The sequence below is a fragment of the Xiphophorus hellerii genome, chromosome 7, assembly GCF_003331165.1.
Source record: "Xiphophorus hellerii strain 12219 chromosome 7, Xiphophorus_hellerii-4.1, whole genome shotgun sequence".
Lineage (NCBI taxonomy): Eukaryota > Metazoa > Chordata > Actinopteri > Cyprinodontiformes > Poeciliidae > Xiphophorus > Xiphophorus hellerii.
The window spans coordinates 15,757,048-15,770,505 of NC_045678.1; positions in this window are offsets into that span (position 1 = coordinate 15,757,048).

Below are 13,458 nucleotides of genomic sequence, written 5' to 3' on the forward strand. Positions count from 1 at the left end.
CTGCTAAGAGCTTTTTCTTAAAAGTATGCATCACATCAATGGACGTGTTTGTGCTATTTTCAAAATCACTGTCGTCACGGCTGCAGTCAGTAAATGCCCACGAAGTTTGCTGAAATATAAATGTGTCTGACAAACGGTGACACGCAGCTCCAGCTTTAGCTCCGACGACAAGTTACAAGCGAGGACTGTTTCAGTGAATTCTTTGATTAAAGTAAATTAAACTTTAATGATTCCCATGGGGGAAAATAGGTCACCTTGGCAGCAAAAAGGACTGAACAAACAGAGGATTAAAGGTTATGACAAGCATGTGCAAAAAAAAAAAGAAAAGAAAAAGGAAAAGAATGATACAGTAAATAAAAAGGAAGCTTCCTCAGAAGGCTTTGAAACGCTGCATCTTTACTGAGTGGATGAAATGTCTATCATTTGCCGTCTACCTCATTAGATTTGCGAGAGTGCAAATTTGCTGTTTGTATGCATTGTGCACTATTTACCATTCAATCAAATGCAGATAAGGGTAGGTCTGACAGACAGGCTAGGAAAGCAGGCATATTAGAGCAGCCCAAACTGCTCATTTTTATCCAAACACAACCTGCTTTTCAAACATGGCTTCCCACTTATTCATGCAGGGACATAAACACGGCTGCGGCCATGGTAATATTATTTACAAAAACCCAAGAAGATATGTGCTGCATCTGCTTGTATTTGTGCCGTGTTTAAGGATACACATGGATGTCTGTTTGGACAGCTGGATCACTAAACTAAATAATCCCGGGAATGTTGGAATGTTTTCCATTTTGCATCTGTAAAACAATCTCACAGAAGCCTCCTGCTTCTCCTCACTTAGTTTAGTTTAGTTCCTCCATCTGGAGACACCGACTTTTGTCACCCTGGCAGAGTGAGAACGGTTGGGGGATTTTTTTTTTTTTCTGGATAACAGAATCCTGTCATCTACTGAGAGTTGACTATAAGTACGACTCCGTTTCTCCTCGGGGAAAACACATTAATTTGGATTTTGATTTGCATTTGTTTTGGTGCTAGTATTGACACAATTCCAGACCTAGATGTCTCATCTCAGCAGGCAGCTCTGATGAGCTCATCTGCATAAGTTGAAATACTCTTTGAGAGGGAGATTGCGTGGGTCACAGCATCTCATGCCATTGAAATACAGACAGAAACATCACATCATTTTATCTGTATCAGTCCCAGGGTTTCAGAACATGGGGGAAGGAGACAGGTGAGCAGAATGTCAAGTAGAAAGGAGGCTGAACCATTTGCTGCAACACTTACTCCTCCAAGTACATGTTTACCGGTGGATCACTTAGGGATGTAAAACAGGTTAAACTTCTTCCTTAATTATGCATAATGTTCTTTGAAGCGAACCCTCTTTTTTTTCTTTTTTTTTTTCTTTTTTTCAAATTAATGCAGCTCTGAACACCACAGCTGCTTGACAAAAAAGTGCAATGTTGTTGAGAGAATCTGAATGCAGATTAAGGACTAGCATGAGCTGCAGGATGAATATGACTTGTCTCAGAATGATTACAGTCACAGTAAAAATGAATTACAGACAATGAAACTGATCTGTGTAATACCTCCATTCTTCTACATTTTACATACACAAATGATCTATTCAGATGAAAATGGAATGAGCACTGTACCATTCACTTGTGAAAAATTGACATGCTCACCCGGAGTACTTAAGCTTTTAATTCAATAATTCAATAACACAGGCGATTAAGAGCTTGTCTTCCACCTTCACTAAATTCTAAGGGAGATGGTTCCACTTGGTTGGAAACTGTTGGTGGGGAAACAGCGAGCGAGCAAGAAACATAAACAATATTGAGAGTGTAGTTTTCATTTTAACTGGGAGATGTCATTGAACACAGCGTGCATTCCCCTTAGGGCGACTTCTAAAAAGCTGATTTTAGCTCCATTAGCATGGGGAAAACATAATTGAAATAGCAAAACCTGGAGCCATTAGGCAACTTAAATTTAATTCTTCTGTAGTTGTTTCTGGAGCATGAATTTCACAACTACTTTATATAAGACACAGTACATTGCTGAAGTATTTTCAGATGTTTCTATGTTATAGCCATAAACTGCCGTGTATTATATTGGGATTTTAAGTGATGTATCGGGTATCTGCAACCTGCATGTGATGTGTTAACCTGGAGAGAGCAGTTCTGAAGATAAAGAATAGGAATAAAGAAATGAGTCATGGCTTTATATATAGACCAAAGGAAAGATAGTTTTGAGAGTGTTTTTCAGTCCTTAAATATCATAAGCCTGATAATGATGCATTTTTAAGTGAACAAGTAAGGAAAGGGCTCAACTAGTGCATAGTCATTTTATCCAAAATTAAATAAGTAAATAAATGCTGTTGCTAATAAATAATGAATAAATACTTTATCCAAAAAAAAAAGATGTCCCCATAATAAAATATATATATATAAATAAAAAATTGGGAGAGGCTAAGTTTGTCAATCACAGTTTTACTTATATATTTCAAGATTTATTTATTTCAGGATTCATTTATTTTATTATTTAATTTCATAATGGTGTTTTATTTTGTAAATCTACTTTTCAGATTTTATCCACTATTATTATTTAACTAAGTTTTTCTTTAGTTAAATAGGGTCTTTTTTTAGTTACGGTTTTTATATTCAAATGAGGGCCTGGGGTTTTCTCTGTGGGCCTTGTCTAGTCCGTTTGAAAGGAACTGAATCCCCCATATTTGTTCACTTCAAAGAGCCATTCAAATCTATTTTTGAAAATATAGATTTTTCTAAGAACAAGACATGTTATTCTATAATTTTGTATTTATTGTTTTTGTGTTTGTTAGTGATGTTCACAAAAAAATTAATCATTAAGTAAAAAACCAACCTAGTATGTTCTTGCAAAAAAATGTGTATATATATATATATATATATATATATATATATATATATATATATATATATATATATATATATATATATATATATATATATGTCTATAAAATATAAAGTTTCAAAACATTTAAAATATACATGTGGGGTTTTACAAGTGTTGTGTGTATCGATATATTTTGTGCTATTTGTAATATGAAAGCAAAAGAAAAAGAAAAATGTAATGAATAGTTGAAGAAAAAAGTTAACTTGACTTGCTTTGACAGAAACAAAATTGCTCTTCTGCACAATTAAATATAACAATTAAGGCAACACATTAATGAACATTAATCAAGGAGCAACAAGTACGAAGAAACCAAGAATAATTGAATGCACCGTGGCTGTTCTCTCCTCCTCTCCCGCTGCATGAAGCCTGCAACATTATAGCAACAAGGCAGTGCACAGAGCTACATACGTCTGACACCATGACAGGTGACGAAAACAAACAGAGATCAATGAACATGCATTTGTGTGCTCTTACATTCTTGCAAAGTTTTTAAAATAAACCATATGCATATATAATATCATGGGGACATATATTGAAATATTTATTGATGACAGTCTTTTTATTTATTCATAAACCAGACACAATTACGCATACTGTAATTGCAGTTCTGCTTCGGCAGTAATTTTTTCCCCCATTCTAAAACCTGAAATCAAAATAAAATGCAGTCACTTATTTATAAATTGTACAAAAGGAACACATCTTGTGACAAGAAGTGCTATTAGTTAGAGTGCTCCAGTTAAGGTCCAGACTCAAATCTGACTGACAATATGTGGTAAGACTTTGGTGCTCACAATTGTTCTACATCCAAATTACAGTGCTTGAATTATTTGCAAAGAAAAATGGGGAAAATATTTTAGTTTCTCGCTGTGCAAAACGGGTAAGGAGGTACCTTGACTTTCAACTATTGACAGCAAAAAATAGTTGTACAAATAATTGACTCAATGGATATCAAGCTGATACAATATTCAGTTTGTTGTAAAACATTCTGAAAGCCATATTTTTCCTTCTTATTCACAGTTTATGCTTATCTACATCAAGCTCCAAACTAAACACATTGAAGTTGGTGGTTGTAACATAATTGAATAATTTATAGGGATACAATTATTTTTGCAAGGCAGTGTAGTTACTTCAACTTTGATTTTACTTATGTAAATATGTATTTTAAAAGCAATATTTTTTTGCATTAGATAAACTTGATGGTATAAACTTTTCTCCTTTTTCATTAGAAAAAATTTAATTTTATGATATGATCCAAAGGTGACATCAAAATAACTTCTGAAAGCAATCTGTGGTTGTTTTTATGAGCGTAAACATGTATCTGGAGCATACCTTTAGGAAATGATTTTTCTATCAGAAGTGCCTTGTGTTGATAAATATAACACTGCTTATATATATGCATGTTTAATGTGAGACTTGCCAGAAGCCGTTCTTCAGCTTGCAGCAAAGTGACAGTAAGCAGAGAGTTACAACATTTTTGCGCAGTTGCAAAATTTGCGACTAGTGGGAGAATTAGATCTCTCTGTCTTCATTTTTTTTTTTTTTTTTTTTTTTAAGTGATAGATCCCCATCATTCACTATACCTGTGCCAGCATTTGTGAAGTATTCTGTGTTAAAAGATGATTTTGCCATCTAATAAAATAAAACATTTGGGAAAACCATTTTCTTTAATACTGGTGAAAGTGAACCATCCTTGCTATGAGGAAAAAAGAAAACACATAATTTCAACTTTAGAGTCCTCCAGCCATGTGGATTTTTGTTCATCTCCGTGCACCTTGAAAATGAGTGAAGTTATGCCGGAAACTCAGATGGTATGTCAAGATGCTTTTGGGATTGAATTCTGAACTGAATCCCTCTTCACTGGTTGAGATAAGGGATTTTATAAGGAAAGCTGTAAGTCAGGAAGGGCCAGTTTGAGTTCCCATAGCATGATAACCTTGAGTATAAAACAGGTTTCTGTGTATTTACACAGAAACTTGAAGAAAAAATGTGTTACATGATCTAATTTCTTATATTGAGAACATAAAAACAGTAGTCATCCGTACTGCCCTCAAAAATAAGACAATATGGTGAATATTCAAATAATATTGATTTTCTGAATACACAACCAGAGCACACATAAAATAAACACTCCCTAAATTAAGTGGTAGTGTTAATAAAAAATGAAATCATTATAATTTTTTCTGTTCTAGCCTTTAGCAAGTCATACCATTTAACAAGTTAGCAGATTATTTGGTTTTAGGCAGAGCTTGCTGTCGGCTGCCTGATAGACGTACTTGTAGTTTGCTCATTGTATAAAATCAGCCTTTTCTTAAAGTAAATGGCCAAAGTTTTCTTATCCTTTTCATGCAATTATATATTTTTTTAAAGTCAGTTAAAGAAATAGTCATTTCAAATGCAGGATTTAAAAAATAAAGAGTAAAATAGGAACAAGCAAAAGAATGACAAAAATGTGAATTGGTCCTTCGGTCAGGTAGCCTGCAGTGCAGAACAACAGGTTTAGAAGTTGCAGCACTGCACTGCTGTGTTCTCTTAAATAGCCAGAGAAAACTGGTCACTCTGGCACTTTCTCTGGGCCCCATTTGAAGGACTTAAAAGCACAGAAACTGTGCGACAGAAACAGGTCAATGAATCAAGGTTCAAATGACAAACAAAGACCACCAAAATAGACTTAAAATTTTGTTTTGTAAAAATTTAAAAAATAACCTTTTTTTTCTTAGCAAAGCTGTCAGTTTTGTTATAACCTTAATCCCATTGGCAGTCCACTGCCCCAAATTGGGTTTTCAAGTACTAAGACATTAGTCTAAAAAAAACTGAGAAATGCTGAACATCTTGTCTGTAAGCTACATTAAAACATAACTAAGCAGCATCTCCTTGTTAATGCCTCATATCCTTGGCATTTACAAACTTTAAAAGGGATTGTGGGGTTTTTTTTTCTAGAAATCAAATACAGCTATTTTTTACTGGCTGAACTAAGACTGGGCAAAGAAGCTGATTATTCCAGCCCAATGAAAACAGACTTTGAAAAAAAGCCAAACAGTGAGCCAAATTGATTAATGTGTTGTTAGATTTCTACCAAGCAAAGTGACATGGAAATAAATGTGCACGCCAAATTTCACCACTGAGTAATGCTTTCCCTAATTCGGAGTCGAAGTACGGCTGGGGTGATACGCATGTGTTCGTGCAAGTGTACTTCTACAATCTGTTTTTTCTTGTAAACAGGCGACAGAATTGACAGGGAAGTCAGAGACTTTACATAAAAATGCCATATGTCTCCCCACATCCGTTCTCATCCCCAACTAGTTCCTAAAAGGTGTCTAATGTTATTTACTGAGTTTAGTTTTCATAGAGGCCGTCAGTAATAAACAACCCTCTCACTGACCCTCTTTTGGCTGAAAATTCCAGACTCCACACACACCTCATTTTAAGTGCTTGTTAAAAAGGCGTTAGCGACAGCAGTCTCCTCTGGGAGGGGTTCAAAAACACACCGATCTGTCAATCGTGATTAATGTTTAACACAAAAAATGCATATAGACTGAGGAAGTCATCTGGCAGGACTTCACACAGGATTCACTACATGTTACTGGGTCACGACACACTTTCCTTACTTTGAATTGGGCAAAAAATAGTCCTCTGCGAGCCTTTTTAGTTACAAAGTGGGCCAATATCTGCATAAAGTGGGGAAGCTAATGTGCTCTGTCATACGCTCAAGAGTCCTGAGTCTAAAAAGCTTCACCCTTTAAGTGCTTTGTCTGCCATCATAAATAGGATAAAAAAAGGGAGAAAATAGGTACTAGACAGAGCGAGACAGAGTATAGAAACAGGCCGAGCCTTTTAGAATCGATAGACAGTTTATTGAATCAATACGCAGTTTAGTGCAGCGCAAAACCTGTCTTTCTGTACATGTTGAATAAGATGGTTGATTAGGAGTCGTGGAGGCATAAGTGCAGCATATTTCGGATCGACTCAAACACAGGAGCCCAACTCTGCCACTCTTTAGGTCTTTGACATTGTTGGAGAAACTGCAAAGGTGGGGATGTCACAAAGCTTTGATGGAGCACATCAAATGTTAAGCTTCACGGTTTTGCTTTTATAGCTGTTAAAGAGCAAAGCTCTCATTAGCATTCTGTGCAAGTTAGCTCTGCAGTTAATGATGCAGCCACCTTGGCTGGAGGTGGTTTCAGTTTGAGTTAGTTGGGTTTTTCAAGGTTTGCTTGAGTTTGCATTCCATTAGCACATATGTTCACTCTTACTTCCCACAGAACAAAAAGAATCTTCCATGAAAATATTATATTCATATGTTTTATGAGAACGAAGGCACAATGAAACACTTGTCTATTGCAATAATCAAAAAGCACATATTTTAGATTAAAAGCAAAGTGCGTCACATGTGCAGACTCAAAAGGAGACAATTACTTTACATAACAACCAGTACATGAAAATGTTGCTTTTAAAATGCACCTGCTGATTAAATGGTATCCACTTCTGGTTTTATGGTTAGCGTCTCCTTGCACATTTGAGTGTGCATTTATTCTTTCTATAAAGCAAAGAGAAAGACATTTTCACTAAGTACAATGACAGATCTCTCTCTCTCTTTTTCTCTTCCTCTTTCTATCTATCTCTTTCTGCAAAAGGCAAAAATTGCATGTGCCGAAAAACATCCAGATTCATAAAATTATGCCCCCGCACACCGGCAAGAAAGTTTCCTTTACAGATCACAGCTGCACACTGAAGTTTGTGCACAAGGTGCAGTGGATCTGCCCTCTGCACACCCACATTCAACCATAAATGGTCAATGCAAAACACCTCATGAATATCGGTGTTTATTTAAATGAGCCAGCTGATCATGTTACTTAATGATTAAAAATGGCAGACACTGGGAAAAGTCAGGAGAAAAACACGATTTCACAGAGGCAGGTATCTTCCTGGAGGTATCAGCTGAGATAATACTGCCAGCAACTTACTTACACGCTACATCACCTACCCTCCAGCCCCCATTAACATTTTACCTTCCTTTAGCTTAGAAAGTATTCCCATATCAGATTGTCTGTTTTGCATATCTGCTCTGTCTTCTCAAACCCCCAGTCGGTTATGGCAGATGGACGCTCGAACTGAGCCCAGTTTGGCTTGAGGTTTCTTCCTGTTAAAGAGGAGTTTATCCTCCCCACTGTCGGTAAATGCAAGCTCAGTATGAAGGATTGTCGTACAGTAAACAACACAAGTGATTCTTCACTGTCTCTATCCAGAAGGAGTGAATACTACAAGAATACTACAAGTCAAGAGACTCTTTGAAATCTGCTGGGTTTCTTTAGATAGTTAAAATTCTTAAACTAATTTGAATAATAAACTGAACTTAATACACAAATTAAAAACTAATAAATAATTGTGTGTATGAATGATTTGAAATGAATTCTTTTGAGCTTTTGCCTCAAGATGACAAGATGTGAATTGCCGCTATATAAAGAAACTGAATTGAATAGTCAGTGTAGACACATTTTTATGTGTGTGGGATGCTGTAATAGGCCACAAAGTCCTCAAGCCCTCCCAATCATAACCATCACTAATTTGTTTCACGCTTCTATTAAAACGAAACATTTTAGTTAAAGGTCATAACATGTTCACTGTCTCCTTTTGGAGTTGCTTCTTTTCTGTGTTCAGCCTACACACATGTGGAAACCATGAGGCTTATGAGGAGGATAATGCAAAGCTCCAATGAAAAGTTCTCTGTTTTGCATCAGCTGTATTAGTATGAAACCCCTAAATGCCCATGTTAAACCCACACAGGTGTTTTCACTTGTTGTATCTGATTAAACCTCGCCTGAGCACTGTGTGGGTGAAAATAATGTTGACGAGTGCTCAGCTGACAGCTCTCTCACTCTCCGGTTAGGTTTATTGTATCTGTAGAGTCAGTCAATTTACACCTCTATGATTATTAGTACACAGAGTTTGGGGACCTTGTGTAATTACAGACAAAGCTCTGCCCATTAGAGCGCTGGTACAGCACAATAACTAAAAACATCTGTTGGACGACTTCAACAAACCTCGTATATGGAAACGGGCTTCAGAGAAATTAATTACTTGTAATGAGAAATATTTTTAAAGGAACATTTACTAATCAGTCATTACTTTTCTTTACATAAGAAGGGGTATAAAAAGACTAATAGTTTATAAACAGATTGAAAATTGTTTGCAGAAAACCAAACATAAATTATTCCTGAGTCATCTATTTAACATTCTGCTTTTAGGCTGCAATGCAGGTTTAACATTAATTCGGTAATTTTGTTTATTTTAAGCCTGCTTAAATATGCAGAATGCATTTCTTTCTTTTCTAATTAATGTGATCCAGACTAAGAAGCTCACTATTTCCCAAAGAGGAGTGTTTATACTGAAAACAACAGGTCAGGGCTAAATATCTGTTTATTGTATATTGAAACAATACCACTGATACATATTGAAAGTATGATAAATAAATACCTTTTTCTATTGTTTTTCTAATCAAATCAGTAATTACAAAAAAAGACCTTGCAGTCACGTCTTCTAAAAACTGCAAATGAGTGTCATTTACGGCGTAATGATTCATCTAGATAGGAAACAGATTGATTTGGCGACATGAAAAAATAATAATAGAAAGTACAAGATGTACACAAAAAAAGGGAGTAGCAAGTTCTTTTCTACAAAGATTGTCTATGTAGGATGATAGGCTGAGCTTTGTGGAACCAATGAGGTGAAGAGGAAAGATTTCTCCCCACAACCAAACAGCTTCATTATTTCAATGCAGCTAAATTCCTCCATTGATAAATCACAGATTGATTATGTGGAAAAAAGTGAGACTTACACAACCAAGCGCTGGCATGTCGATACACAGTAGGTTCGTCTACTTTGTATTAAGATGTCAGATGTTGAAGGAACTTGCTGTTGCGAGCCAGAACAAATCAAAGATGCTGTTTGGAACGAGACCAGAAATTCCAATGTATATCTGAATTGAATCAAAAATGACAATAGAAAATAAAATGCCACTATAGACAAAAGTAAAACTTAAAAATTTGTGTGTCAGTTTGCTCTGGTAAAACTAAATTCTCCCAATGGGGGACCATTTCTATTCTATTCTATTCTATTCTATTCTATTCTATTCTATTCTGTTCTTTTTCAGGATTTTGACTCATGGGTCACAAGTTAATACAAGTTAAAAGGAAAACTTGTAAACATACTGTGTATTATTTTTGAAAATCTTACATTTTAAAACACAAAACATATCTCAATGTGACAAAAGCAGGGATTTCAGTTTTCTTTTTCTTTTTTTTTTTCTTGGAGCTACTTGTCAAAATAGATAGTAGGCAGTTACCAAATCAGGTTGTTGGTGGATTTTTGTTTTTTTCTAACCAGGGGCATTGATACACATCAAGAGAACTCAAATGACAGACTCCCCAGATTCCTTACTATGATGTTTAACCAAGAGATCAGTCTTTTGGCATAAAACTATATAAACTGCAGCTGCCAGTAAGCCTGCTTCCCCTCTGAATGAGCTAAAATAGGTTACCCATAACACTCCTCAAGTTGAGTAAATATCACAGCAAGCCAAGCCTTTTAACATCTTAATGAGAGCATTTGTCTGTGTGAACATTTTTGTCCACTGATTTTGGGTCTATACTTTGAATGAAAATTTGTAAAAGCATGATATCTCTGTGGAAATACATGTAGCCCCGGACACAACCTCGCATAGTACTTTGTCATCAGGGATAAACATACAGTAAGACTTAAGATTACTGCAGAGGCACAAATCAACGTGTAGTCCATGATTATGTGTAATCTAGTAACATACTACACTCTTGAATTTGCCTACTGGTATTGATGAACGTTAACATTCTCTTTATTTTCACAGGCAGCTGTTTCATGATAGAGTTTCACAAAAAGCTTTTAGTAAATACAACAGGAAAACTGTGAGACCCACTGATGTGACACGAATGTCCAACATGCTCAGTGTTCTACATGCTCAATGTATTTATTACTGTATATCAACTTCATCAACATCTAAGGTAAATTGTGGCCCTGAGCAGGTTGTAACAGCAGCTACACAACTTGTAATTTGTGTAGCTGCAAAATGCGTGTAACTAATGTGATCCTACACCACAATAAAAACATGATATGTTTAAAGAGGTTTTCTATGTATTCAAAGGGTCACTTTGTCTTGCCAATATGAAACTCCCTTGTCTTCTCCTAGCAGACCTATTGCCATCTGCAGAAATACACTCGGTCAGATACAACCAACAATAGCCAGGAGGAGGGTCTAAGAGCTGTCAGTCATGCTTGTGCTCACACCTTTCCCCTTGTTCTCTGCTATGAGACAGCAAGTTTACGACAACAGAGCCTGTCATGAACGTTCAGAATAGTTAGCATAGCGATCGGTGACGGTGGATAAACTGTTTTCCTGTAACAGTAAGTTGTTTTTCTGCTATAGTCACATTGATCAGCATGTACACGAGCATGATTGATGGTGCAAAGATCTTCCTCCAGGCTCTGATTGGTTGCTTCTGCAAAGGTGACAGAGTAAAGAGTTTTCTCTGACTAAATAAAGCAAAGACACTCCTCTCTGTCTGTTCCCTGTTTACTGTTGCCCAGGTTGGTCAAACTGACCAAACTAAAATATTTGGTTGTGTGAAAAAAAATCCAGATTGTAAAAAACATGCCACAAAACACAGTTACTATCTAGAACTAAAGATAGCCACCCATCACTTTTATTAATTTGATTTTTATAAACTGCAAATAGAAATCCATGGCTGGGATGTTTATTAAGCAACTACTGGAATTGTAGGCCTTTTTAAAGCAGAAAGACCAACTAAGTAGTGAATATCAGCTTGTTTTCTTTGTGTTTTTCTGACTAAACAACAAAATTCAGCAAGTATTTATTGCATATTGTTATACAAAAATTCTATGCATCACAGCCTTAAACGTTAAATAAAATGTAAAATATGTAATTTAGATAAGTTTATCTAAAAAAGAGATCAGGACATCTGATGACTCGATGAATCTAAAGCTGAATTATTTGTAGATCAGAGCAGTGAACAGTTCTGATCTACACAACTGTAAATAAACCAAAGACAGAAATCCAGATAAAGAACTTCACAGTGTGAAGCATAGAGCTGGAGGTACCATGGTTCGGGATGCTTTGCAGGAGCAGAATCTTTCCAGCTCACATCATTGAATTCAATCCATCAGAGTTTTAGAGGGTGATTGATTAAAATGTAAGACAATCTTTAAAAGAATATCAAGCTGCGCATAATAAAAATGTCCCAAAACATTGGATAAATATTTTATTTAAAAACCAAAACATAGTTATTTTTGTTTGCTTAAGTGGCATAATTATTTATCGATGTTTTTTTTTTTTCCAAAGAAGATAAAAATGACACTGATAGATAAAGAACACTTGCTAATAAAGAACTAAATGTTTAATGAGGTGCCCTATATTTTTCAGACCTCCTTTTTCTCTAATACATAATTTGACCTATTTTTTTTTTTTTTTTTTTTTACCAGTTTTATAACAGGAGCTACTAAAGACAATTATACTAACATTTGAATACTACACATTTTTTACATGGAAAATCTATCAATACGTTTTATCAAATCAACTCTAAATATAACATTAAGAGAAGTGTGACACAATGTGCTTAGCGTCTTACACCCCCCAAAGATGTGACACTCAACACCTTGTTGAAGGGGTGCACTTGCCAGTGTGGAGAAATGTAAAGAAACAACAAAATTGTACAGATATTTTATTTTTGATAGAGAAATTGAAATGACCAAAGTTTGCAGAGCAAATATACTTTAACAATAGACCCAGTTTTTGGCTGTACTGATGCCAAAGCTGACTTCTGTCATCTACAGAAATACTCAGATGACTCTGCAGTTGTTGGGTGTATCAGAGATGGACAACAGTCTGAGTACAGAGAGCTTGTGGACCACTTTGCAGGGGTTGAATGTAGATTTCAGGAGAAACAGGGTTATATCAAACCATACTTCCATCGTGGGAGAAGACGTGGAGATGGTTAAGGAATGTAAACACCTCAGAGTTCACCTGGACAACAGAAATGGAATTGAAATGCAACAGTGAAGCCATCTATAAGAAGGGACAGTGCAGACTGTACTTCTTGAGGAAGCTGGGATTCTTCAAGGTTTGGTGCAAGACGCTGCAGATCTTCTATAAGTCTGTTGTTGAGAGTGTGATTCTTCTGCTGTCATCTGTTGGGGCAGCATAATCAGCTGTCCCACAGGCAGCAACCTTAAAAGGTCAGCAACCTAACGAAGAAGGCTGGTTCTGTTCTGGGGACGACTGTGGAACCGCTAGAGATACAGAGAAGAATTATTCATAATATCAATAAAATAGTTGACGACCCTGACCATCCTCTTCATGAGACTGTCTTAGAAAGCAGAATGCCTTCAATCAAAGGAATCTTCAAATTCACTGTAATACAAACCGTTACAAAAGATCTTTCCTCAAACAGCCATCACTATCTACAATAACTCTTTGAAGAATTT